Source organism: Piliocolobus tephrosceles, chromosome 8, assembly GCF_002776525.5.
Source record: "Piliocolobus tephrosceles isolate RC106 chromosome 8, ASM277652v3, whole genome shotgun sequence".
In the NCBI taxonomy this organism is placed as follows: Eukaryota; Metazoa; Chordata; class Mammalia; order Primates; family Cercopithecidae; genus Piliocolobus; species Piliocolobus tephrosceles.
In genome coordinates, this window is record NC_045441.1 from 26,089,340 (window position 1) to 26,116,429 (window position 27,090).

Genomic DNA, 27,090 nt, shown 5'->3' on the forward strand with positions numbered 1-27,090 from the left:
TCAGTTCCTTGATCACAGCAAGGGTTCAGTAAATGCTTATTTGAAATGTATCTACTTGTCTTCCTGTCTTTCTCTCCAACCCTCCCCACAACCCCAGACTGTGAGCCACTAAAAAGCAGCCACAGAGGGTCAGATGCCTCAGTTCCAATAACCTTCTGCTCTAGTCCCTCCCACCCCTTAACACATACACAGCCCCCTACACAGTGGGTCTTCTACAAATGTTATAATGAACAAATGAATGAATAAATGACATACATGGATGAAAATGAAATGAACAGTAATCCAGGTTTATAATCACTTTCTTCATTCAAACAAGGGAAAACTAATACAATGAGAAAAACTAGATCCCATCATAGAGCCTGCTGGCCTAGCCCTAAAGGAAGGCAACCTGACACATTTTGGTAGAGAAACAAAAAAACAGTGGGTTTCCTGTTGGAGAAAAAAAAAACTGCAAAGGGAAGAAGACAGGAGTGGAAAGAGTTTTTAGCTAACTAATGAAAAGGATGCAATTCATGAGCTATCTGCTGTGACACTTTTTGTCACCCTCCTCTGTGGATCCTGGGGTCAGTGCAGAAGGCATAAGGATAGAGAAGGAGGAAGAGAATTAACGTTTACTGCACACCACGCACTCTGTTAAGTAAGAGCTTGGCTTTTACTCCCACACATTTTCATAATAAAACCTGGAACAGCTAGAATAGGAAGTAGGAACAAGAAGTAGTATAACGTTTTCCTGGTTCTCAGAAAACCATTTTAAGAAATAATTATGGGCTGGGCGCGGTGGCTCAAGCCTGTAATCCCAGCACTTTGGGAGGCCGAGACGGATGGATCACGAGGTCAGGAGATCGAGACCATCCTGGTCTACACGGTGAAACCCCGTCTCTACTAAAAATACAAAAAACTAGCCGGGCGAGATGGCAGGCGCCTGTAGTCCCAGCTACTCGGGAGGCTGAGGCAGGAGAATGGCGTGAACCCGGGAGGCGGAGCTTGTAGTGAGCCGAGATCGCGCCACTGCACTCCAGCCTGGGCGACAGAGCGAGACTCCGTCTCAAAAAAAAAAAAAAAAGAAAGAAAGAAATAATTATGGAGATGTAGCAACTAATTCTACCTTACCAATATTCTAAATGGCAAGTCCCACAGATATTAATACTGGCTTGTTAGTGGATAAATTCAAGGAGCAATATTATTTATTCCCTGTCCACATCTTGGCAAACAAAGTTCCCTCTCTTTCATTTACCACTAGCCATTGGTTTCTTCTAGTTTTTCAACATCCTACAACACTTTATTTTAGAAAGAAATCACTGTAACAAGCTATTATGCTCTTTCTTTTCCAGGAACAAGTGGGTACAATAAATTGTAGCAGTGATGAAAGTGGAAGTGACAGTGGAGAAAAATTAATATCGTTATGCTTTTCATCCTCAAAATTCTTTAAATAAAATTTAATTTTTTGGCTCTTGCCCTTTATGTGTGCTAAGTTAGAGAGAGAAAATGTATTCAGCTTTTCCAACTTCTCTATTGTATTAGAGGGTCTCTTTTCATACACTCTACAGAAATGGCCATACAGTCGACACAAATGGCATTTTGTGTGTGGGGGGGGCCAAGGAAGAAGGGGGAACCTCAGAAGTGTATTGTTATGTTGAGAAAACTAATATTCATATGACTAATGAGCATATTTTTCCTGATCTGGTTCATAAACTTTTTCCATTATTCTGGTAATTATCAAAGACACTTAATTTAAAAGCACTCACATTCTCCACTTCTCAGAACTCTGCCTCCCACTCCAGCAGGAACGTCATGATGGTGTGAGATCACATGGTCACGGAGGGCTTCAGTTTTGATATTGCTGAGAATGGTGGCTCATGTCTTTCACTGCTTTAAACACAGTGTTATGGTTCAGTCCAAGTACATATTTAACTAATATGCTCCACAGAGGAGAAAATTCTGTTCAAATTAAAGTCCCTTCCTCACTCTCAACTGCTTCCTATCTCTGCCCACAAGCGCGCGCACACGCACACACACACACACACACACACACACACACAATGTTTTTGGAAGAAATGGTACTAACCATCATTCAGTACTACACATCATCTTTCAAACTATGTGTTTATAATACAGAAAATAATTCTTACAATTATATTTTGCAAAACAACATGAAATTTTGTTCTTTCTTCAAAGAACAACTGAACTCCAAAAGAAAAAAAATCACAGGAAGGAGTGGATGGGTCCATGAAATGGCTTCTGGACAGTTCTATTCTCAGGAGCCAGGGTGTTAGTGGTGTCCTCCTGGACACTGAGGAAAGGCTGTGCCAGTCCCCTTCACCCCCACCTTAGCCTGAGCCCCTGACTTTTACTTTACCTGTCTTCTATAAGAGGCTTCTGTGGTAAGATGTCTCTTGGATAAACTGCCAGTTTCTACTTTAAATGACTAGTTTAACAGATGAAGACATTATATATACCATAGTTTACCAATCAAAAAACTACAGTGTGCCAACTAATATAGTTAAACACTGTGCAGACACACCAACTAAAGAAAAACTAATACAACTATCATTTTTGCTTGTCTTTCTTTTTCAAGAATGGTATTGGTTTTAAAACATGGGTGCATATCCTTGGATGCTCCTCCCTTTAAAAGGTGAATCCTCTCCCCCTAGACCCACCTTAGTGACTCTTCTCTAACACGCAGAGTATGTGGGAAGCTATGCTATGTGATTTCAAAGGCTAGGTCAGAGAAAAAAGATGCCACATGATTGTCTCTGCCTGAAACTTTCACTCTGGGGGAGGCCAGATGCCATGTCATAAGGACACTCAAGCAGCCCTAAGAGACATCCACAGCCAGCAGCAGCTTGTCAGTCACAGGAGCACACCATCTTGGAACAAGTCCTCCAGCCCCAGTCCAGCCTTCAGATGACTGCATCCCCAGCTGACATCTGACCACCGCTTCACAAGGGACCCTTAGCCAGAACCACCTGGCTAAGCTGCTCCTGGGTTCCTCAACCACGAAAATTATGAAACAGAATAAATGATTCTTGTTGAGTCAAGCCACTAAGTTTTGTGGTGATTTGTTAAACAATAATAAGTCAGTAATATGAGATGTAACTGGACCAATTTGTTTATTTTATTATTATTATTATTTTTTTTTTTTTTGTATTTTAACTGCTTCACAACTTTTAGGCTCGAAATTCTTAATACTTGCTCTGTCTGAAATCCCCCCTCTTCTCCCTTCCCCTTGCACACAAGGACTTTCTTCATCTCTCCAGGAATCTTTCCTTCCCTCCTCCAAGCCCAACAGCCCTTTTTCCGAGCCTAGCTTTCCTCTTGGTCCTTTGTATTGTGGTTATTTGTGTGCCTGTCTCATCTCCCTGATCAGACTGAAAGACCAGGAAGGCTAAGGAAGTCTTGTTCAACTTTGAATCCACAGAAAATACCTTACACATAGCGGCCTTTGGTTGAGCTACTGAACAAAAGAAGAGAATATCAGTTGGTGCAACCTGACAAGCAGGACAATCACCAAATGAACCAACCTGTCTGAAGATATTTTTCACTTCTCAGAAGAAATCCCCTTGGTCAAAAATGAGCGTCCATGTAACACGCAAAGTATGCCCTTAGCTCTCTTTTGCTTGCCGTCTAAAGTTCCAGCCTGTCACTCAAGAAAACACCCTTTAGCACTTTCCTTTTTGGGGGGCGGTGGGTGGGATAAAGAGTCTCGCTCTGTCGCCAAAGCTAGAGTGGGGTGGCGTGATCTCAGCTCACTGCAACCTCTGCCTCCTGGGTTCAAGCAATTCTTGTGCCTCCACCTCGCGAATAACGGGGATTACAGGCGTGCACCGCCATGTCTGGTTAATTTTTGTATTTTTAGTAGAGACAAGGTTTTGTCATGTTGCCTAGTCCGGTCTGGAACTCCTGGTCTCAAGTGATCTGCCCTCCTCGGCCTCCCAGAGTGTTGGGATTAGAGATGTGAGCCACTGCACCAGGCCACTTCAGCACGCCAAGAACACAGGCAAACTGTGAAGTAGCAAAGTGAAAAGGTATATGATAGTCCATTTACCTCCACTTTAATATCAAAATAATGATATTTTAATATAATTAATTTAATATCAAAATAATATTAAGTGAATGATTCCATAATGAATCATGGAATTCATTTGAATGATTCATTTCATTCATTTTCCACTGAGAAAATTAGAAAACATTCTTCGATGTTAGCAGTTAACATCCACATCTTATCAGGTCTATGAGATTGGTAATGGGAAACTGAAATATGCTAAACAGTACCTCTGAGTATCCTGCTGGAAAATCTTTCTATGCTAAGGGACAACTACAGAAATATTCACCAAAACTATCTGAGGGGGAAAACCCCTAACCATTACATGTAGAATATTAACACCTACAAGGTGGAGAAGAGAGAGGATGGATAAGTTCATTAATCTAAATTAAGCATATCCAGGTCACTGGCTATGGCGGATACTTGTTGGGGCACGCATACCCCAAGTCACTCTTCTTAAAAATTATCTAATGTGGCCGGGCGCGGTGGCTCAAGCCTGTAATCCCAGCACTTTGGGAGGCCGAGACGGGCAGATCTCGAGGTCAGGAGATCGAGAGCATCCTGGCTAACACGGTGAAACCCCGTCTCTACTAAAAATACAAAAACCTAGCCGGGCAAGGTGGCGGGCGCCTGTAGTCCCAGCTACTCGGGAGGCGGAGGCAGGAGAATGGCGTAAACCCGAGAGGCGGAGCTTGCAGTGAGCTGAGATTCCGCCACAGCACTCCAGCCTGGGCGACAGAGCGAGACTCCGCCTCAAAAAAAAAAAAAAAAAAAAAAAAAATTATCTAATGTTTGTTCTGGTATTCTCTGATCTCCACCCTGCTGGTGTGTTGGGGGAATCTGCCCTGTGGCCAGCTCCAAAGTCCAATCCTGTTTGACAGAGAGAGAAAAAAAAAGAAACCCTAAATGACCCAGAGAGTGGCTGAATCAGTCTAATTCTGTAGCTCACCATACCTCTAATCTCTTCAATTATATAAGCTTTTATTGTTTAAGCCAGTCAGCATTCAATTTTCTGTTCCTTACCATCAAAGTCATCCTACCTGCTGCATTGGAAAAATCTACCACACATCCCTGGGTGCATTACAATGAACCTTTCCTTGTGGGAATAAAACAAAATCAAATAAACAAGTAAACACTGGGCAGGAACATTGCAAAAACACTAATAATCCTTTTATTTTATTTTTCCTGTAGACTGCAATGCACATAGCATGCATTAAAAATCTTGAGAAATATCTAAAGCCAAAAAAGCTATTTAACAGTTTAAACCGGTTATCTAAGTTGATTTGACCTTGGTATTACTAATTACACAAAACCAAGTAATATCCTACCTTCTGACATACATACTTTGGGGCCATAGTATTCATCTTCATGGCAATTAAGTTGATTCTTAGTTATATGCATACAAAGCCTATTAATTTTTAAATCCACACTAATTTCTCTTGCAATCTGGAGCCTTGTTGGAATATCTCCCACTGCTTTCAGCTGCTGCCTGAGCAAATTAGCATGCATGTACTCCTGAACAAAATAGATTGAGCAAAGCGAATCCGTGGCCCCCAAAGTTACATGAAAATACAGAGGTCTTTGGAACCACTGAAAAGTTCTGGGTTATATGTGCATTTCTGTCCTCAAATGCAAAGATGTCCCTATATCTTCAATATCAAGAGTGTAGGGTTTAAGAGCATAGTTCCAGAGTCAGATACTATATGAGTTCAACTCTTGGCTCCTCCACTTTTAAATGTGTCGACTTGGCAAGTTTATTTCCCTAGTCTCAGGTCCTTATTATACAATGTGAGTTATGATAGACAGTATGTAAAGTCTAGTGTGGATATAAAAATCAAATGATTGTAATAATAATTCATCTAAAGCAGGCAACACAGTGCCTGACACATAATAAATGTACAACAGATGTCTCTTGCTGTGATTGTAATACCTGCAATTGATACTGAAAAGGAAAATAATTAATGCATGAAAAAATGTATCTTCCCAAAGATATATCAGGGCTTCAGGGAAAAGAAATGTGAATTAAAGTAATAATAACTCTCAATATAAAGTGAGTGGATCCAACTTAAAGTTAAACATTAATTCTTGATTATTTGCTTTGGGAAGAGGAAAGAACAGACTACATTAAAAATAAATAATACCCCAACAACTCATAAACCCAATAACTACAGCACAGCTTCAACGTGTCTTAGAACAAAATTCCCAAAACATTGATTGACCCATATACAAATTAAGTTAAAAACTTATTCCATAATGAAATCTACAATTTAAAAAACCAGCATTTCAGATGATCAGTATCATTAAATGAGCACACAAATTCAAAACTGTGTTTTCAGATTTGCAGCTGACCTATAACAGAAATAAATGAACAAACTAGAGATAATTCCTTTACTGGGCTTCCATCTAAAGCTAAGCTTTACTTAGGCTTTCAAATTGTTGCACTTACTTCCTAAATCAGATATGCCACCAAAACTGTCCACTTTTGTCAACTGTCAGGAAAAGTGACAAAACGAAGTTCACAAAGATGAAGCAGGGAAGAAAATAGCAATTTGACTTGCAGTCCACTCTCAGTTTTTCATTTTATGAAAAATTTTATATACACATATATTTTCCAAAGTTATGGAATATGGTTTAGAATCTCAGGAATCCCATTCTCATTGAATAATTAAACTAGGAGAATAAGAAGTTTCACACCATGACAATGCCACTGTCAGAACTTACTGAACCCCATAAAGGACCCATGGCCACCTCACCCAGAAGAGCAGGCTTATCCACGCACACGCACAGACCACGTTATGAATGGTGCCCTTGGAACTGGGCAATGCATGATCTCCATTTCTTAGATTTCCACCCTAAAAGGAGGGTCACATTTGCTTAGAACAGTTGAAGGCCTAGATTCTCTGGAATTTTCCCAAGAGAGTTACTTTGCATTTGCTTACAATTTGAAAGCCTAAGTAAAGCTTAGCTCTAGATGGAAGCCCAATGAAGAAAGTATCTCTAGTTAGTTCATTTATTTCTGTTATAGGTCAGCTACAAAGAGTAGCCTACGAGATTTTAATCAAGCAAATACTTGGAGCAAAATTAGTGCTGACAACAACCTTGTAAGCAAAATTTGTGTGCAGGTGAGTCAGAATGTGTTTGTGGCACTGAAAGAGTTAACCACCTGTCCTATCAACAGTGTTTACTTTTGTGTTTGGCTCACTCACTTCCTGAATTTCTCCACAAACCTAGCTTATGAAATCAAATGACTGCAAGCCCAGCCATAAAAGCTAAACCCCTACTGAGCACTTTCTATGAGCAAGATACTCTGCCAAGCACGATTTCGTTTAATTCTCTCAACGATTCTAGAAGAGGGCACCGTTTTACAGTCAAGGAAACTGAGGCATAGAAGTTTTGCTGGTGGACACACCACTGAAGAGGGGATAGAAAGACTGGACCAGAGGCAGCTGTTATGCATGGAAAAGTGTCCCCTGAGAAAGACACGTTGAAGTCTTTTCCTGCTATCTGTGAATGTGACCTTATTTGGAAATAGGTCTCTGCAGATATAATCAAATTAAAATGAGGTCATTTGAGCAGGTGCTAACCCACTAGGACCGGTATCTTTATAAAAAGTGGAAGATGTCTACCAAAAAAAATGCAAAAATTAGCCGGGTGTGGTGGCACACACCCATAGTCCCAGTTACTCGGGAGGCTGAGGCAGGAGAATCACTTGAACCTGTGAGGCAGAGGTTGCAGTGAGTCGAGACGGCGCCATTGCACTCCGGTCTGGATGACACAGCAAGACTCTGTCTCAAAAAAAAGAGGAAAATGTCATGCAAAGACAGACACACAAGCAGGCAGCCATATGAAGATGGAGGCACAGCCTGGAGTGATATTACACAAGTCAAGGACCACCTGGGGCCACCAGAAGCTGGAAGGGGCAAGGAAAGACCTTCCCCTGGAACCTTCAGGCCAACTCCTTGATTTTGGACTGCCGGTTTCTAGAGCTGTGAGAGAACAAATCTGCATGGTTTTAAGCCATGCAGTTCATCAAAAGATGTTAAGGGAACCCCAAGAAACAAAATCGGCATTGCAGGCTCTCCCCAGTTATTCTTTCCTGCCTCCTTTTTTTGTCCACTTGACCTGACCTATCTGCCAAGAGACAGAAACCAAAACTTTCATTCCACATTCCACGACGCTCTTCTTTTTTTTTCGCAGTTCTGAGACGGAGTCTCGCTCTGTCACCCAGGCTGGAGTGCAGTGCCGGATCTCAGCTCACTGCAAGCTCCGCCTCCCGGGTTTACGCCATTCTCCTGCCTCAGACTCCCGAGTAGCTGGGACTACAGGCGCCCGCCACCTCGCCCAGCTAGTTTGTTTGCATTTTTTAGTAGAGATGGGGTTTCACCGCGTTAACCAGGATGGTCTTGATCTCCTGACCTCGTGATCCGCCCATCTCGGCCTCCCAAAATGCTGAGATTACAGGCTTGAGCCACCGCACCCGGCCTCCACATTCTTTTTTTGGACTCAAGATTGCTACAGATAGAAAGTGCAGCACATTTTGAACTGTCTTTAGCAGTGTGTTTTTTAAAATTAATTTTCACATTAGAGCATTCTACTCCTAAGTATTTTCTAGATCAGCTCAGGCATCTCTGCTCCCCATACCTCTACCCCTGAGAGCTGCCTGCAGCACCACAGTACTCCAAGCAGTTTGCAACTTCAAAACAAATTTTCAAAGGCAGTACCTAGTGGCCTGGCCCAGTACATTGCAATAAGGTAAGGCCCCTAGGGAGATTCCAGAATCTGGAACTGAATCTGCCCAGACCCCAGGGGTACGCAAGACCTCTGGCAAGGAGAGAGAGCTTCAGGAGTGGGAAGAGTGTGTGCTGTGCCAGTGGAACTCTGTATCTGGTGAATAGCAACACCATGGATGCATCAGAGTCAGCTCGGATAACCTGGCCAGCATCTGCCAGTCAGATGCTGACCTGCAGCAGTCTCAGGCAGGGCCAAGCCTGGAGATGGAAAATCCAGAAACACACAGGTGCAGGCAGTCAGAATCAGAGAAGTCATCTTGCAGGTATTATAAGGAGGTGTCAGTCACCAGGTTAAGCGTGGGAGCAAACTGCAGCTTCTGCAGTGAAGGGGCCAGTGAGGCAAGATGAGGATAGTAAGAGTCAAGTGCCCAGCTCTCAGGGTGCTGCAGAGGCTAGGATTCAGGCACTTGTAACAAGACTAAGCAGCTACGGAACATGAGTCGAGGGAGGAAGAGCACCAGTGTGATTGAGATCTCTCCAGGGTTGGGTCCCAGGGTCCTAGAGACTCCCCCAACAACCCCACCCCTACCCCCCAGGGCTGAGCCCTCAGAGGAGGATGTAGCAGGGAGAACAGAAACAGCCGCTCAGGATGCAGGCAGGTTCTGACCCAGTGTGGACTTCTAAATGCCTGAGCTGAAATGCAGAAAGCATTTTCTGGTAGAACAAGGCTAGGTTTCCAAGCTCGGAGAAAACCCAAAATAATACTCTTAAAATATTTGTAATAAAAAATCTAAATAGAAAACTATGCTAATTGAGAAGAGAGTAGTATTTTTTACCTTTGTTAGAGTCCTTGGTGAACAGTAGAATTAATTAGGGGAACAGGAGGAAGAAGGCGGAGATGCTATCGGGAAATGTCAATATATTCATGGGTTGTTTGTGGTTGGATAGGTTTGTTTTGTTTAATCCGTTTTCTATTAAAAATGTATGATTTTTTTTTCTTTGTTGTCCTCTCAGGGTTGTTGTAAAATATGATATGATAATATGTGATAACACTTTGGAAACAGTAAAATGTTAGGGCAAATTAAGGCTGCAATATTGCCATTTACATGGAAGGGTCAGAACTATCATTATTTAAATAATTGTATACAATTAGCTGGATGCAGAAAACTAAAATGATGAGGCCTCCTGGTGCTTACCAAGGCTGTATTCTTACACTGACTGAAGCAGAGAAAAAGGAAGCAGAGTAAACCTATACCATGTGCACCTCAGGCCAGGCCTTGTGTGTGCCTCGTCTGTATTGTAAATGCAGGGAAATGGAGTTGAAGAAAAAAGTACTATAAAGATGAATAAAGTTTGGTCATATGTCGATCATCCAGAGATGACCAGTGATAACATTTTCATATCATTCATTTCAGTATTTTTTAGTTTACTTATTTTTACACGATTGAGTTCACACTATTTCACATCATGCTGTTTTCACTTATATGCATTTTCCCTTGCACAAAACATCTTATCATCATTTGTAATTGCTGCAATATTCCATTGCATGGTGATATAATTCAACCATTTACCTGTCTTTGGAGAATGAGGATGTTTTCATGATTTACACATACCTAATATAAATCACTGGGGGCTTTCCGAGGCTGAGAGGTAAGGCCCCTGAGTCAAAGCACAGGACGAGTCTTGTGCTCTCAGTACCGATAGCCAAACTGCCTCCCAGCAATGTTGCAGCATTGTTCACTCCAAGGGCAATGTGAGAATAGCTGCCCTGGCACACTTCAACGGCACAAAGTGATCCATGGGGGCACCTAGCAAAGATGGTTTTATTAGGTTGTAAGAAGGGGAAAAACACATTTTATATTTGGCCGTTAGGAGCAGAGATATATCACCATGAAGCTAAGAAATAATAATCTTCAGAGCCTTTCACTTGACTGAGCCCCGCCCATTCTCATTCTAAATAAACCATTCACTTTAGTACCCAATTTTATGTGATTTTCATAAAGTGGGCTCCACAAAACGTGGATGGATCCATCACTGTCTAGGAAGAACATTTGAGGCTGTGTTCAATAAACCAGTGACACTTTCCACAAGCACAGAGCTAAATTACATTGCCCGGCCTTTCCTGCATGTGCCACAGCTGGGATTAGGTTCTGGCTAAAGGAAGGTGGCATGCTGGCTAGACATTGATGCCCTGTGTAACTCCACTCACCACTTTGTTAGAGTACTTGGTGAACAGCAGAGTTAATTAGGGGAAAAGGAGAATGTACTTTAAAGTGATCAAAAACTACACTCTTATTGTATTGTCACTGAAATTTTGGGGTCATTTATAACAGCTTTTAGCATTAACTACAGTGACTAAAGCAAAGCCTTCCAAAACTTAGCCACAAATGACCTGTCCATCCTGCTGGCTCTCTTTGGATGTCTGTATCACAACTGCCTTACTAATTTGGCATCTTTAATTCTTACTTCCGACTCAAGCAAGCAAACTGATCTACACCAAGTGTGCACACTTGTATCTGATGGCCTCAGATTTCATTGCTGGAAACCTGCTTCTGCCACGCAGTATGTAAAAGTGAAGCCCAGAACCCTAAGCCACATCTTCCTCTTAAAAGTACACTCTGAGCAATACAGACTAAGCTCTTCCTAATGAGGAGACGGAGCAAGTGGCAGAGTTAAACAATTTCCACCAAACACTTTAGAATCCTGAGTTTTCTGCAAAGGAACACAGATGTTCATATCTCTGACAACAGCCAGAAGCCTCTGCCAGCACATCAGCCCATTTCAAGAGAAAAACAGACACAAATACTAAGTATATGCCAAGTTTCCTCTCAAATAGCTTTTCCCCCTGTTTTCTTTCTTCATCCAGTTTGACATTCTTTTTACCTTGCCCACCACATATTTTGTGATCTCCCAGTGCTCACCCATTTTGCAATGATCAGCCAGAAGGCCTCAAAATTGCTTGCACCCTTCCGAAATACATTCTGCTGTATATCCAACAACTTCCTCAAGCACCTTACCAAAATATCACATGTTCCTTTGGGCCACAATTAATGTTCTCACCCCAGATACTATAAGTCTTTCCCTGTGAGGATAGTCCTCATGATACCAAAGCTAAGAACAGTCAAGCCTGGAGATTCTCGAATATAATCAAAACTTCTAAACGCCAGGCTGTTTTGAAGCCAGCACATCAATTCATTCCTGGATTCTTAGGGGCTGAATATGCAGCAAATGGATGAAGTTGCAAAAGGAAGGGGTGGAAAATTAAAGGCTTTATCAAAACGAGATTGCAATGGATTTCTGAATATTCTTCCAACAGACAGGGATAAAAACAGCCATGCATTATAGACTTCAGCAGAAGAGGGCTGGCCAGAAGCGTTAACCATTCTCATTGGTCAAAACTGGCCCCTCTGCTTGGAGTTTACAATGCAGTGGGACTTAACCACAAGGAGCTGGGGCCAAAAGTGACGGGCAGTGGTGTTTTTGACCTGAGTGGGACCAGGAAGCCAACCTATCCTCCCAAAATGTAGACAAGGGGTGCCTCTGTCCCCATACAAAGGATGACCTTTAAAGAATGCAGTTCCCAAGCCAATTGCATTGTGCAACTGAGATATTTGTGGTCTCGTCTGACTGGTTAGCTCTCATGCTTAGAACATCTGGCTAACAAGATTAAAGCCTATCCCAGGATAAGAAAATTAGCTTTCCTCTACTTCAACACCACAGACTCATCCTCATCCCAATTTGAAACAGCTACACAAAGGAGGCAAACAATATTTATTGATTATCCATTATATGCATAGCATCGAGGAATAAATTCAATGGGGGAAATGAGCCTGCATTATTCATCAGTCTTTTCCAGCCCTGGAAGAGTCTTATTTCTGTGAGTTTAGAAAAAGAATTTACATTTCTCTGGCCAAGAGGTTGGAGTTATTGGCTTAATTCATTAGCTTTTTTTTTCCCCAAAAAAATCTGTGCTTCACTTTGGCCTAAGGGACCTGGTGCAAGTCACAACACATCAGCAACATTAATAGAGAAGCTCGTGTGGTTTTCCTGCTTCTCTTAGAGAATTCAGCTGGTCGCAGGAATATACAAGACTTTCAGGGAATTTTGTTTAGTCATGAAGCAAATGGCTTTCATAATTTTAAATGTTGTGATGGATTTTAAAACACTTAGACAGGTCTACAAGTAGATAGATGAAGCGGGCAACACTTACCTTCCTACTTAGAAAAAAAACGGTTTTAAAATTCATTTACTGATTGTGTAAACTCCAAAACGTTTTCCAGTAGTGACGCACTGCAAGACTTCTTTGGAAATCTAAAAATCAGACAAGCATGATGTCACACCAAATGAAGTCATGATGTCTGAAGATACCTCCAAAGGCCATTTCAGACTCTCTGGGCTTGGGGGAAACCATTTAGATACTTTTCTACCTATAGTTCATAACAAAAGCTACCATTTATTGGCCACATCCCATGAGTCAAGCCTGTTAAGTCTGCACAGCAAACTCTAGAGATCTGTATTGTTACCCCCATTTTACAGATGGGAATTGAGATTCAAAAGCATTACTAACTTGTTTAAATTTTCGTATCTGGTAAACGAAGAAAATGGGATTCAGGTCCCATTCCTTCAGGCTCCTGGTGCCATGCTCTTAGTGAGGCACCAACGTCTTCCGTGTTACAGGTTATCACTCTAAAATATATAGGGAAAAACATGGCACCATTTCCCTTCAGTAACATATGTTTTAATTTCATCAAATATTCCTCTTATAACCTACAGTAAACTACAGATATGATTAAGCCTGTGTCTCTTTACCTAATGTCTAAAGATACTTCTGACGCTAAATAAAACTCACAGCTGGCCAGGCGCGGTGGCTCATGCCTGTAACCCCAGCACTTTGGGAGGCCAAGCTGGGAGGATCACCTGAGGTCAGGAGTTTGAGACCAGCCTGGTCAACATGGCGAAAGCCCGTCTCTACTAAAAATACAAAAATTAGCCAGGCGCAGTGGTGGGCGCCTGTAATACTGGCTACCTGGGAAGCTGAGGCAGGAGAATCGCTTGAATCTGGGAGGCGGAGGTTGCAGTGAGCTGAGATCGTGCCACTGCACTCCAGCCTGGATGACAGAGCCAGATCCCGTCTCAAAGAAAACAAACAAACAAACACACAAACAAAAACCTCACAGTGTTCTACTGTATTTCATTTTTGAAACATTGATTCCTATTTTTTTATATATGTGTTTGTCCCTTTTCTGCCAGTAGTTTATTTCACTCTGCATGGCTTTATGGATCATACCAAAATCAATTTCTTTTCAGGGACATACTGCCTTGGGAAAACTTAGGTTTCCACAAGAAACTTAGCAAAGAATTTGACAGATAGTGTCCAATTCATTATCCTTTCTCTTTTTAAAAAAATGAATGCCCTCTACCAGAGAAGCCACATTTCTAATCACTAAAATACCCATCTCTGAGAGTTCCCTTAAACTAAATGATCTCTCTGGATGAAGTGTGTGTCAGTACTTGCTGGGGGCTACGCTGGGTGGTCATCCTTGGACCTCATGGGTAAGGGTCTTTCTAAAGCAGGGAGTCCCCTGTGGAATAGAGATCAAGGTCCAGTGGGGCACTTGCCCACTTCCCAGGACAACAAAGAGAACTAAGAGGCCAGGACATGCCACCAACAGATCATCATTTCCGCCAGAGCAAAACGGTCTTCGTCAGCCACAAATTCTTTCAGGAAAAAGATAGGCAAGTAGAAAAGCATATGCTTTGATCTTCTTTACCTTTCCTGCCAGCACTGACCACCTGGGCAGCTCCAAACGTCCAGTCCAGTGGACTAAAAACTTCTCATACTGTACTAATATTAGCCAGTTTTCTTATGCTAGAATCAAATAATGCCAAGAAAGCTATCATCCTTCCGTGAGTCCTTCTCAGTACTCATGGGCAGGGATTCAGTATCTCACAGTAGGCTACATAGTTTAGAAAATTGGCAGATGGATGGATTGCCCCACACCCACAGGTATGAGCTGATAAGATTCTGAGTCCCATCCGTTTTGCATCTGAACAAACTATATATACTCCCAAGAATTCGTCAATATTAGCAACTGGGCTAGGCCTTAGAGAGTCTGGCACATTAGCAAAATGGCCAAAAGCCTGGGAATCAAAATATGGTTGTGATCTGAAAATTCCAGCCAATGACACAATTTAGGAATGCCGAAAAACCTACAGAGATGATTTTCAAACATTACTCATTTCACAAATAATCTGTCCTGTAATGAGCATTCGAGGTCAGTGCTGTTCAGAACCAGGTTTCTTAGCAAGGCTGACCAAGAGACCTATTTCAATCTGGGGACCTCTCGGAACATTTTGTTTTAAACTTCCCAAAGGGTAATACACACCAGAACTAATAATTATCATATTATTATTTTTAATAATAGTAATAATAAACCATTTTGTTATAGAATGGGAAAGATTCCAATCCATCAACAGCTTATTCAACGAATATTTATTGAGCCTGTATTATTGCTGCCTCATACTAGAAACTGGGAAAACAAAGATGAAATATGAAAAAGGCAAGCCCTCTGCCTTGAGAAGACCCAGGAAATGCTAGGGTTTCCAGTCTTCATAGATTAATGGTTTCCTTAGTCAATTCAGGATGCTCTAACAAAGTACCATAGACTAGGTGGCTCATCAACAACAGAAATTTATTTCTCATAGTTCTAGAGGCTGAAAATGTGAGATCAGAGTGCCAGCAGGGTTGGGTTCCGGTGAGGACGCTCTTCTGGGCTGTCAACTGCCAACTTCCCATTATGTCTCACATGGTAGAAAGAGTAGCAGAGAGCTCTCTTGGGTCCTTTTTATAAGGGCACTAATGCCAGAGGGCTCCACCCTCAGAACCTAAGGCCCTCCCAAAGACCCTACTTTCTAATACCATCATATTGGGTATGAGGATTTCAACATAAGAATTTGGAGGGGTCGGGGTGTGGGCACAAACATTCAGTCCATGATGACTGTTATCCAAAATTATTTACATGTGGCTCCTATTATCTGTGTCTTGTCTACTGGTTCAATGCTATACCACCAATTCCCAGCATGCTTGGCACATGGGAGGCACTGCATGTCTATCTGTTGAATGAATAAATTAATTAATGACATAAGCTCTGCCAACAGCTAGTTTTGGCTTTGGCCAAGTAATCACAAACCTCAGATTTCCCATGTGTAAAATGAGTTTAAAACGTTAGGTTCCCCAAATAGGTGCTCCACAGAGTATTGGTTCTGCAAAATGTAATGGGTTTTATTGGAGAAAAAGGGAATCTGTGGTTAAGTGATTTTGAAAATCATCAATATTACAGAAGAAAGCTGATTTCTAACTGAGTCTTCTCCATCTGTAATATGCTGATATACTGAGAACTTCTCAGGGGATGTCCTAGGCAGAGTCCCCCTCTCCAATGAGGCTATAAAAATCATCATTTGCAAGTCTCCAGAACAAGGCTCTGGACCCTCATGCCTACCAGTTTAGCACCAACAAAAGGATCCATTCTTCAACATTTTCTTTGATGTGAACTATTCTCAGGGAGCTAAGATGGACAAAGGTGTGGTCCCTCCTTCACCTCAGCTCTTTCTGGCTCTATGGCCCTGGGCAAGTTACTCAACCTCTCTAAACTTAGAGTTGTCTTCTCTCTCTCTCTCTCTTTTTTTTTTTTTTTTTTTTTGCTGAGATGGATTCTCAGCAATCACCCAGGTTGGAATACAGTGGCACAATCTTGGGTCATTGCAACCTCCGCTTCCCAAGCTCAAGCGATTCTCCTGCCTCAGCCTCTGAAGTAGCTGGGATTACTGGTGCCCACCACCAAGCCCAGCTAATTTTTTTATTTTTAGAAGAGACAAGGTTTCACCATATTGGCCAGGCTGGTCTCAAACTCCTGACCTCAGGCGATCCGCCCTCTTGGCCTCTCAAAGTGCTGGGTTATAGGCGTGAGCCACCACACCCATCTTGTATTTGCTATAAAATAAAATACTAGTAGTAATTAATTCAGAAAAGGCCTGTAGTGAGAACTAAATGAGATAGCATATATAAATCACTTGGTACCATCCACAGGAGACGCTCTGAAAGGTCAGCTCTCCTTGTTATTATTCACAAACATACCAGCATTTCATCTGGATTCCAGTTTCAAAGTCACCAACAGGTAAACTTTGGCAAGTCAGTCCTTGTCTTGCCTCAGAAGTGGCACAGACAAAATCCAGGTTTTGGTTTACATCAGTGTTTCCCAAACTCTAGTTTCTTCAAAGACCATTTCCCAGCCCTATTTTACTCAGTATTTCTCTTATAATTATTGCATGTTAGTCTCATCCTAAACAAAGAAATCTAGGAAATCACAGGTTTGATGTCCTTGTTATTCTTTTTCCAAGACATATGAAAATGAATAAAAAACTATTTAAATACTTCTTAAAAGCCAGCATTATACCTAACTCATTTTCATTGCCATACACCAGGAAACATTTCCTCAGGATTTTCATCCAAGATCCTTCTACTAAAAAGATTCTACATCTTTTTTTCCTGAAAAAAAAATCACAAACTAACCTTTGCAAACACTAACCTGAGCCTCCTAAGGCAATACAGTAGTTCAGACTACAAGGGGGTCTTCTTTAGAAACTAGATTCAAATTTAGTTGCTAAACTAAACATCTGAACATCAGAGATCACAGAAGGTGTGGAGATGACTCGATGGCTTTCCAAAGAAAGAATGACATCAACTTCCAGAATACAGTGACATCTCTGTGATGTGCTACATTAGCTGAGATATGAGGAGACGTTTTTAAAGATACGTTTCAGGCTGAGACTTTTTCAAATTCTAAAACTAAAATTCACAAAAAGTCATTGCTCTCCCTCCAGGAAAAACACCTGCTGTAGAACTCTTGTAGCTCTGCATGGAAGAATCCTGTCACCTCAGTCTGGGTCAGCAGTGACCAGCACTGAAACGTATCACAGATCACTCCAATAGGAATATCACCGTCCTTCAGATGCCACCAAAACCAACACCACTACTGGATGGCTGAAAACCTATAAAAATGTTTTAGATTAGTCATAAACAAAATGACTCAGGATGATATTCTGCAAACATTTTATGGACTCCAAACATGAAGCCTTTTCAAAAGTAAAAGTGAGCCTAAGTGGCAATGGATAATATCGTTATTTTTGCTTTTAACTGCAATTATTCCTAAGCCCTTTTAATAGCTGTCACTTATTCCTTTCTAGGCTGTAGCAAATTATAGTAAGAGGAGAAGGGAGCTGACAGCTCATTTCTTCTGTGAATGGCATGCTCCTCCATTTCTGCAAGGCCTGTGGGCCCCACTTTATGGCACATTCACCATCCCCAGGAAAATCCTGCTAAAAGAAGCAATAAAGACAATAGTGCTCAAGTCTGCCAGCTTGGAGGCTTTGGGTACTCCAGCAGAGTTTCCCAGGCCTCCATGCATTCTGATCAATAGGGGAGAAAAATAAGTTATCCCCATAGATACCCCAAAGGCATTTTATCTTTTTATCTACATGAAGGATGTATGCTTGGGGTGTGTGTATGTGTCTGTGTGTGGGGGGGTGCGTGTGTGCACGCACACATGTTGGAGGGGAACAGAGACAGCTGGTTTCATTTGAAAGGAATTAATAATGCAGGTATTATTAATATCATAAACCTCATCCTCTTAGGACACACATCCCAGGGAAAAGAGAGCTAGGTCAAAGGCACAAGACAGTCCATAAAAAATAAAATATTTCACTTTGGGAGGCCGAGACGGGCGGATCACGAGGTCAGGAGATCAAGACCATCCTGGCTAATACGGTGAAACCCCGTCTCTACTAAAAAATACAAAAAAACTAGCCGGGCGAGGTGGCGGGCGCCTGTAGTCCCAGCTACTCGGGAGGCTGAGGCAGGAGAATGGCGTAAACCCGGGAGGCGGAGCTTGCAGTGAGCTGAGATCCGGCCACTGCACTCCAGCCTGGGCGACAGAGCGAGACTCCGTCTCAAAAAAAAAAATAAAATAAAATAAAATAAAATATTTTTGAATCTAAAATAGTACCTAATGAAAAAAAACTGAGTGATCACTTTTGGCACCTAGAAAATGGTGCAGCCTGTCCCTAAATATTAAAGTAGCACGAATACAAAAATAGCTTTTAAGAGGAGTTTCAGAACTCGAGCTAATGAATCCAGTTTATGTTGCTGCTTAGCAGTCTGACTAAATGGAACATTTGACTCCTGACAGGGATTGGGCAGAACCAGCTAACCAATGTGTACATGCCTGGAGCCAATCTCATCTGTGTCACCAGAGCGACAATCAGGATCCAGAACCTTGTGATGACATTTATTTTTGTAATATTGGCCTTTCTTTAAGTCAACATGTAGCCTAAAGATCAAAACAATCAAATGAAAATGTGTATTAGAAAGACCCCTAGGAAATATTTTCCACCACACCTTCAGAAATGCAAAGACCCAACAGATGAAAGAGCAATCCTGAAATTAATTGCTGCTCAGAAGATCAGCTTTTTACTTTTTAATTATCATTCTGTCTTTAATCCAAGAGCCAGAAGAAAAACATACGATGTATAGTGCTTACGCACCTCTTATGGGGAAGTGTTAACCTTTCTTCCTCAGCCTTTCTCTATTTTCATCAAAATGTGTTTAAATTTAAGATGCAGTCTTGGCAGAGTGTGTACCTCAGTGATGCAAATAGTGTGGGATGGTGCCACCCAGAACTCTGTGTGTGGGAGAATAACTAGGAAATCAACTTTCCTTTTCTCTGTGCAACTCTATTTCATCCAGAGGAGGATGTGGCCACACGTACTGCAGGTTTGTTTTTGTTTTTTTTTTCCAACTGGGCAAGGGAGGAGGTATAGAGAGGAAAAGCCAAGTGATATTTTGGAAGGATTTGCAAAACACCTGGGTTTAAACTGTCAGGATCCAACTTGTCTTCTTCCCCGCTTACCTCCTTCAGTGATTTCACATCCATTCTGGGTGCTGCAGATTAAGAGATGGAATAGTTACCTCTGTAACAGTCATAGATGTGGTAGGAAGAGGCTGGCACAGACCAGGCATCACAATGAGCAATCCCAAATACGTTGGAGTGATTTGTTTGAAACATGTCTTAAATCTTTCCTAGAGGTGCTAACAGGCAGGGAAAAGGGCTGATCTTCAGTTTTACCACTCTCCCATCTCGACAGCTCTGAAAATCCCCTCCTGGGCATATTCTACATGCCAGGCAGTGGGCAGAGCACACAGGATGCACAGATGACTGGCTACAGTACCATCACTATGTTCAGGTGCTCTCAGGCCAGCAGGGGAGATGGGAGAAGTGAATGAACTGATGCATTTTGTTTTTGTTTTTCTTTCTTGCACAGAGGCATGAACTAATAATCCCCTATGGAGGGCTGCTCAGTTAGAGGCCAAGAAGGTTTTCTGAAAGAGACATTTAAGATGGCATTAGGATGTGAAAGATGAGGAATGAACTAGAGGGAAGAGGCACATAGAAGACATTCAGGGCATCCCTAAGGGGGCTTCAGACTACAATTACCTGGTGCAGAGAGTCTTTGTATAAATAGAGATTTTAGGAAATTACTCCAGAATCAGAATTTCTGGTGATGAGATCCCAGATTCTAGTTTTTGCAAGCTGCTGAGATGATTCTGAATGCAGCTGACTGATCTAAAGATTTGTGTTTGGGATCCATCAATCACATCTAGCACCCTCCCTCCACATTTATAAATAGCTGAGAAAAATTTGGCATTGAAGGAGAGCACAGATGATAGTCAGGGTCAGTCCCAAGAATAGGCCCCTGGCTTCTTGATTCCAAATTCAATGTCTGGACCACCAGTCCCCGAAGAGCTCCACCAGGAACATCATTTTCCATGAAGCACGTCTTTGGCCAACAGGACACAGGCCTCTTCTGCCATCCCCACCTGGTTTCTGCCTGCATGAGAGTATCAGCCACGCATTACAGCTGTGCCCACTGCAACCTCATCTTCCCCTGCAGAGGGCAAAGGCACTCCACATGTATCATCATTTCCTGGCCTCAAGTGCTCAAAGAATGAGTTAATGAATGAAGTCCACAAATAGGGCTCACAAAAGGCATTCCTCAGAGGCTATGGGAAGTATAAAAAAGGTCGCCTCTCCCAGACAGACCTTATTTTATCTGAACAGACAAAAAAACCAAAATCCAGAAATCAAACCGCGGTACTGAAAAACACAGCAAACTTGAAATTTAAGTCTTAATGCAAAGGACAGAAAATGCTGTGAAATTTTTTTGCAGACACAACCTGTTCAAATGAAATGACTTTTTTTTTCTACAAAAGCTGAAATCAAGCATCTGTTTCAGATTGTCAGCAAACTTGAAGGGTACAAGAAGCCAGACAGGAACAGTGTGCTCTGTGAGCTCACCGGTGACTCCTAATTCCATCCCTTTCAACCAGCGACGGCCTCTGGCCACAGAATTTTGGAGCGGAGGTTCAAAACTCATACATCCTCTCACATCTACTGTGTGCCGGCCGAGGCCAAAGGACTCTGCTGTTTGTTGATTATATTTTTTCATTTTATCTTGACAACCACACACTGGCATCATTTCCATCTATACAAGAGGAAACAGAAGCTATGAGAACTTAATAAATTTCCCCCAAGTCACAGAGCAAGTGAGTGGTGATTAATTTCAACCTGGATCTGTGTGGGTCTGGATCCCACAAGGCAGCTCACGAAAGTGTCTAAGGGAACAAATGGGACAAAGCCTCGGAACAGGCACAGAGCCTAACTGAGCACTTTCTAGTGTGGCATAGTCACCTTAATGGACAGCAAGGTCAACACAGCAATCAGAATAGTGTACCTTGGCCAGGTGCAGTGGCTCATTCCAGTAATTCCAGTGCTTTGGGAGGCCAAAGCAGGAGGCTAACTTGAGGCCAGGAGCTTAAGACCAGCCTAGGCAACACAGGAAGACCTCATCTCTACAGAAGATAAAAAGATTAGCCGGGCATGGTGGTGCGTGTCTATAATTCTAGTTACTCAGGAGGCTGAGGTGAGAGGATGGCCTGAGCCCAGGAGTTGAAGGCTGCAGTGAGTTATGACTATGCCACTCTACTCCAGCCTGGGTGACAGAGCAATACCATATCTCTAAAAAATAATAAGAAGAATTAATTAAAAAAGAATAGTCTAACTTGCACAGGGCTATACTGTTGGCTGGATGATCATAGTGTTTCAAAAAGTGGGAATAGATGAGAAGCCTACTAAATTTCTAGTTGATGTGTATAAGTGGAAAAGTTCTAGGTCAAGTGAACAAAAGTCTAATCTGAATCATAAAAACAGTCATGGTCCCTCAACCAATCCTCAGACTTGAAAGTCAGTTTACAGTTAGTTTATACGGGCTCAACTAGAATGAAAGGAAGGCTGGGTCCCTTTGAAATAGGACCCTGGTACACTGTCAAAAGTGTATTCATTAATTTTTCTCCCAGCCTTCCCCAAGAAGACCTATGTACAACCTTTTACCAGGGTAACTGCGCACTGGGGAAAAAGGAAAAGTCAGACGTTTTGGGAACTAATGGACAATGGCTCTGAATGAACACTGATTCCAGAATACTCAAAACATCACTGTGGCCTCAGTTAGTAGGGACTTATGGAGGCCAGGTGATCTATGAAGTTTCTTTGTTTCTTTTTTTGTTTGTTTGTTTTTTGTTTTTTGGTGTTTTTGACATGGAGTTTCACTCTCGTTGCCCAGGCTGGGGTGCAATGGTACAATCTTGGTTCACCACAGCCTCTGCCTCCCAGGTTCAAGCGATTCCCCTGCCTCAGCCTCCCGAGTATCTGGGATTACAGGCATACGCCACCACGCCTGGATAGTTTTGTATTTTTCGTAGAGATGGGATTTCTCCATGTTGGTCAGGCTGGTCTCGAACTCATGACCTCAGGTGATTTGCCCACCTCAGCTTCCCAAAGTGTTGGGATTACAGGTGTGAGCCACTGCACCTGGCATGATCTATGAAGTTTTAGTTCAGGTCCACCTCACAGTGGACCCAGTGGGTCCCACACCTCATCCTGTGGTCATCTCTTAAGTTCTGGAATGCATAATTGGAATAGGCATGCTTAGCAACTGCCAGGTTTTCCACAATGGGGAAGCAAGGAGTTGTTTGGTTATTGTACTGAAGGAGAAAGGGAATGTAAAAGGTCTGAGAATGCAGCTCCAAAGGCCTGAATATGCTCCATTTCCAGAGTGAACTGAGAACACTTAAGTTGAGGGTTTACCATGTGTGTGCTACTTGGCTTATAAGAAATGGGCTCAGCTCTGCACTTGAATATCAGGATAAATTGTTCCAGCAATGAAGAGCCAAGACACTATCAAGTTTCAATTGCTAGCTGAAACCCTTGATAGCTGCTAGAAAAAATAATATGCAATTATAGCCTAGAAACGTAAATTATCAAGGCCATGGTGCTCTCAGAATGTAATAAATGAAATGTGGGTAACCACACATGTGGTAAAAATCCCAGCCCCCAATGTGTATCACAGATGCCTAGTCACCCACAAGCACTGGAGAGGGAGGAAGGAAGAAACAGACGCTTCAAATTCAACACTGGCTGAACCGTGGATGAAAGGATGAAAAGCCAAGAAATGTTTGCTATGTTCTTTCCAGTTATGGTCTTCAAATGTCTATGCCCTGTAGGCTCTTGGGTGACTAGGAGAGAATTATAAGTAGACAAGCAAGTAAGAATACTTCTGCAGAGAGTAACACAATGACAAAATGTTGGTTTCTTCTTCTGTAATGTTCATTTTATCTAGAGTGGATTTTGGCACAGTGGAATGACACTAAGGCAGTAACTGTTGCCTCCTAGGGTTAGGGCATTGCACGGCTGTGTACCTCTCCAACACCCAGAGGCTCCTCAATCAGTGACCTTGGGTCTTCAGCAAAATTGGGGACAGCGAGACTCACATGCCAGACATCCCTAAATAGAGTATCCCCAGGGCCCTTACTCAGAGACGAAGAAACCATTTTAAAGGACTGTGAAAAGGACGCAGTGCTCACATGCATGAAAAATAGTGCTTCTGTCTACAGACATTTACTGAGTACTTCTTATGGGCTCAGCCTGGGAACACCTGCCATGAGCCCTCCAGGCTACTCAGGGAGAAGGACATGAAACAGAGTGTGAAACAGCACGATCAATGCCAGCACAGGGAAGCACTTCATGTGTCCAAGGAGCAAATGCCAGAAGTCACGGAAGGTTCCCAGAGGAGGTGACCATCCACTCATATCATGTGATCCAGGCACTTCACTCACAAAGGAAGCCAGGGGCCTCTCTCTCCCAGCCCACCAAACTGCCGGACACCTCTGGCATGACTTCTCTTTTGCTTGGAGTTCCCCCTTAATATTCATTTCAACCTGATTTCACCTGATTAGGAATTCTGGGGTCTTATGCTCACTTGCAAGGGAAGAATCATGAGCCCACCTCATCCCTCACTGATGGCTTCTGAGCAGTATTTCAAGACGGGCAGTATTTGAAGACCCAGAGAGCAAGGTGCCTCAAGGAAAGCCCCTCAAAAGCGAATTCTCCCGGTGTCCCTGAGTCTTTATGTCTCTGAAAACAATTCCCTATTTTGGCAATCATGAACGAGTCTCCCCTATACATGCCCTGTCTCCTGCTGCAGGGGGTAAAATAAGTAACATCTACAGAGGGGCTTCTCATCTCCCCTCCTCATCAGGCCAGGCTAACCCACCCCCTCAGAACCCCTGCCTGCCCCCAAATCTCATCTGGGACTTATGGAACAAGATTTTTATTAAATGGCAACAAAGATGAAAAGTAAAATATCAGAGACACACAGAGAGTGAGCCACAGATCTGAGAAAAGAGCTGCATATGAAAGGATTAGAAAACAAATGAAAAAAGTAACTCAAAGGATTTAGAATCCATTCAGGTGCACTGGAAGAAAATCCCCCCAGGATTGGGAGAACAGATCCAGGTTCAAACCTGGGCAATAGGAGGTTCTAAGGAGGTTCCATCCTCTTCTAGCTGCCTGATTAGGTGGTACCTTGAGGTTTATAACTTCTTTTTACTCACCACTTTCTAGGATGATGCTTCTTGAAAGAAGAGAAAAGTGAAGTCTGGGACCACGTGCACTTGCATCACCTGAGAGGCTGCTAAAAATGTGGTTTCCTAGGTCCCCAGTGATTCTTAAGCATTCTGAAGTCTGAGAACTACAGAACTAGGTACTTCATCATTCCTAAGTGGTTGCATTACCCATGCTAAATCACTCTTTTAAATTGCTGTTTAAAATTTAAAGAAGACACTAGTGGCTACATTGATTCTTTTAGAAATGGTTAGATTCTAACAGGAGTGATTGTACAGTCACATTGTGACCAATTTTAAATGATGTAAAATTTACACATTGAAGCCAGAAGGATCTTTTCAAAGCATAAATCTGATCACGTCACTCCCTTGGGTAAAACTCTTCAGTGACTTCCCTTTGCCCTTTTGATAAAAGCTCAGCCGCATGATCCCAATCAGCCCTCCTCTCCAGTCTAATCCACGCTGGAGTGCTCCCTGCCTCAGGCACTCTGCTCCCCAGTTCCTGCAACATCCAAGGTCAGCCTTTTACACAGCCTTCATGTGCTAGTTGTCTGTACCCAGTAACATTCTTTCACCCTCCTCCCTGACCTCCCTGACTACATTAATCTCCCTGTTGTAGGCTCCCCCAGCATCAGTAACTTCCCCCTTCAACAGCCCTTAGCAGAGTTCAAACATCACACTTATTCGTGTGATCCTTTGATCAATGCATACTTCCTCCTCTAGTGTGTAAGCAGCCCAGCTGTTGTTGAAATCAACAACAGGCCTATTTTTCTCTCGGAAGGAGGCTCACCATTGTTTACGTATCACCTAGTACACCACACAGTACACAGCAGGTGCTCAATAAATACCTGTGAATTAACAAATGAATATTTCCGTCTGGTCCAAGGGCCGAGGTGTTTACAACTAATTGATCATAACCAGTTACAGATTGCTTTGTTCCTTCTCCACTACCACTGCTTCACTTGACTAGCCTTGAAAAAGAAAAAGGAGAAAAAGAAAGAGTATTTCCGAATCAAATGCTGGAACAAATTCAGGCACACAGTAGCAATTAAGAATTTAAAATACTCTGATCCCTTTCCTGAAAGTTAAAGGCAGCAGTCTCTCCCCAGCCAAGGATTAAAGTCCTATGGTGGTTTCCCTCCCCCTGCATATGATCCAATACTCTTCAAAGCACTTATCACTTCTAATGGATGGACCCAACTATTCCTAATACAACTTCTGGGTTTCGAAAAGGTGAAACTCAACATTAAAACTACTGGTATGCCATTTCTCTGGGCCTTGCTTTGATCTAGTCATGAAAAATTGTCTTAAAGATATATGTTGAGATAAAAACAAATCTGAGAATTTTCACAACTTCTTGTATTTTCAGACACCCTCATCTGCCCGTCTTATCATTCCCAGGTCCAGACGCCGAGTCTCAGACTGTTTCATTACACACTTGCACATGCTAGAATTGTTAGCAACACATTTGAAAAGATTCAACATGGCCCTATACCAGTTGACAATAATTAGATGACAATGCTTGTGACTGTGGAAGGTTGTCTCACTGGGTATATAAAGGAATCTCTATTACGCGCTCTTCTCTCTACCATCCTCAGGCAGTCAGCTACAGCTGGGGTAATGGTTTGCTGCCCCGATCGCGCTCTTTTACGTGCTCCTGAGGCAGCAAATTGTTCACCATCCTTCACCAAGTAGCTCAACTCAACATAATGATCCAGTGTAACCGGTTCAACTGAGGCAAAAGTGATGAAAACTTGGCAGCAGGGGTATGTACCATATGGTATGCTGCAGAAAAGAGGGTATGGTTTTGAGTCTATGTGAAGTTGGGCAGCCAGCTTCCCAGACACCTGAATTCCCTCATCTGTAAAATGGGTACATGTTTGAAATCACTTTTAAGCTGCTAGATATTTTGGTATGAACATAACTCTCCAGGGAGTTACTGTAGATCATATTTCATTACCAAAGTCTTCCTATGGGTCTTCAAACATATATTTACCACTGGATTCTATTTCAAGGTACACACCAATCCTGATATATAGAAAAGAGGCGTTGCTACACAGTGGACACTCTAGCTGCTGAATAACCCATGTTTACCACTCTCCTAGGTAAAAGAAAGGGACCAGAATTTTTTCACACTGAAGACTGTGTATTTGTCAGGTCCAATAAAGATTTGCATAAAGTCATTAGACAAGTGATTTTCATGACTATAGTAATGGAAGTCAAGGTGGAGACCAAAAGACATCATTTTC

The 27,090-nt window shown here is 42.4% G+C and overlaps 1 protein-coding gene and 1 non-coding gene across 3 annotated transcripts in view; one reads left to right on the plus strand and one right to left on the minus strand.

Moving 5' to 3' along the window:
- The window catches only part of ELMO1 (engulfment and cell motility 1), a 590,246-nt gene that overhangs the window by 550,400 nt on the left and 12,756 nt on the right, over positions 1–27,090 (minus strand). The window lies entirely within an intron of this gene.
- LOC111520365 lies at positions 9,952–10,089 on the plus strand. The gene has a single exon (XR_002724655.1). It is a non-coding gene; the product is annotated as a small nucleolar RNA SNORA51 (small nucleolar RNA).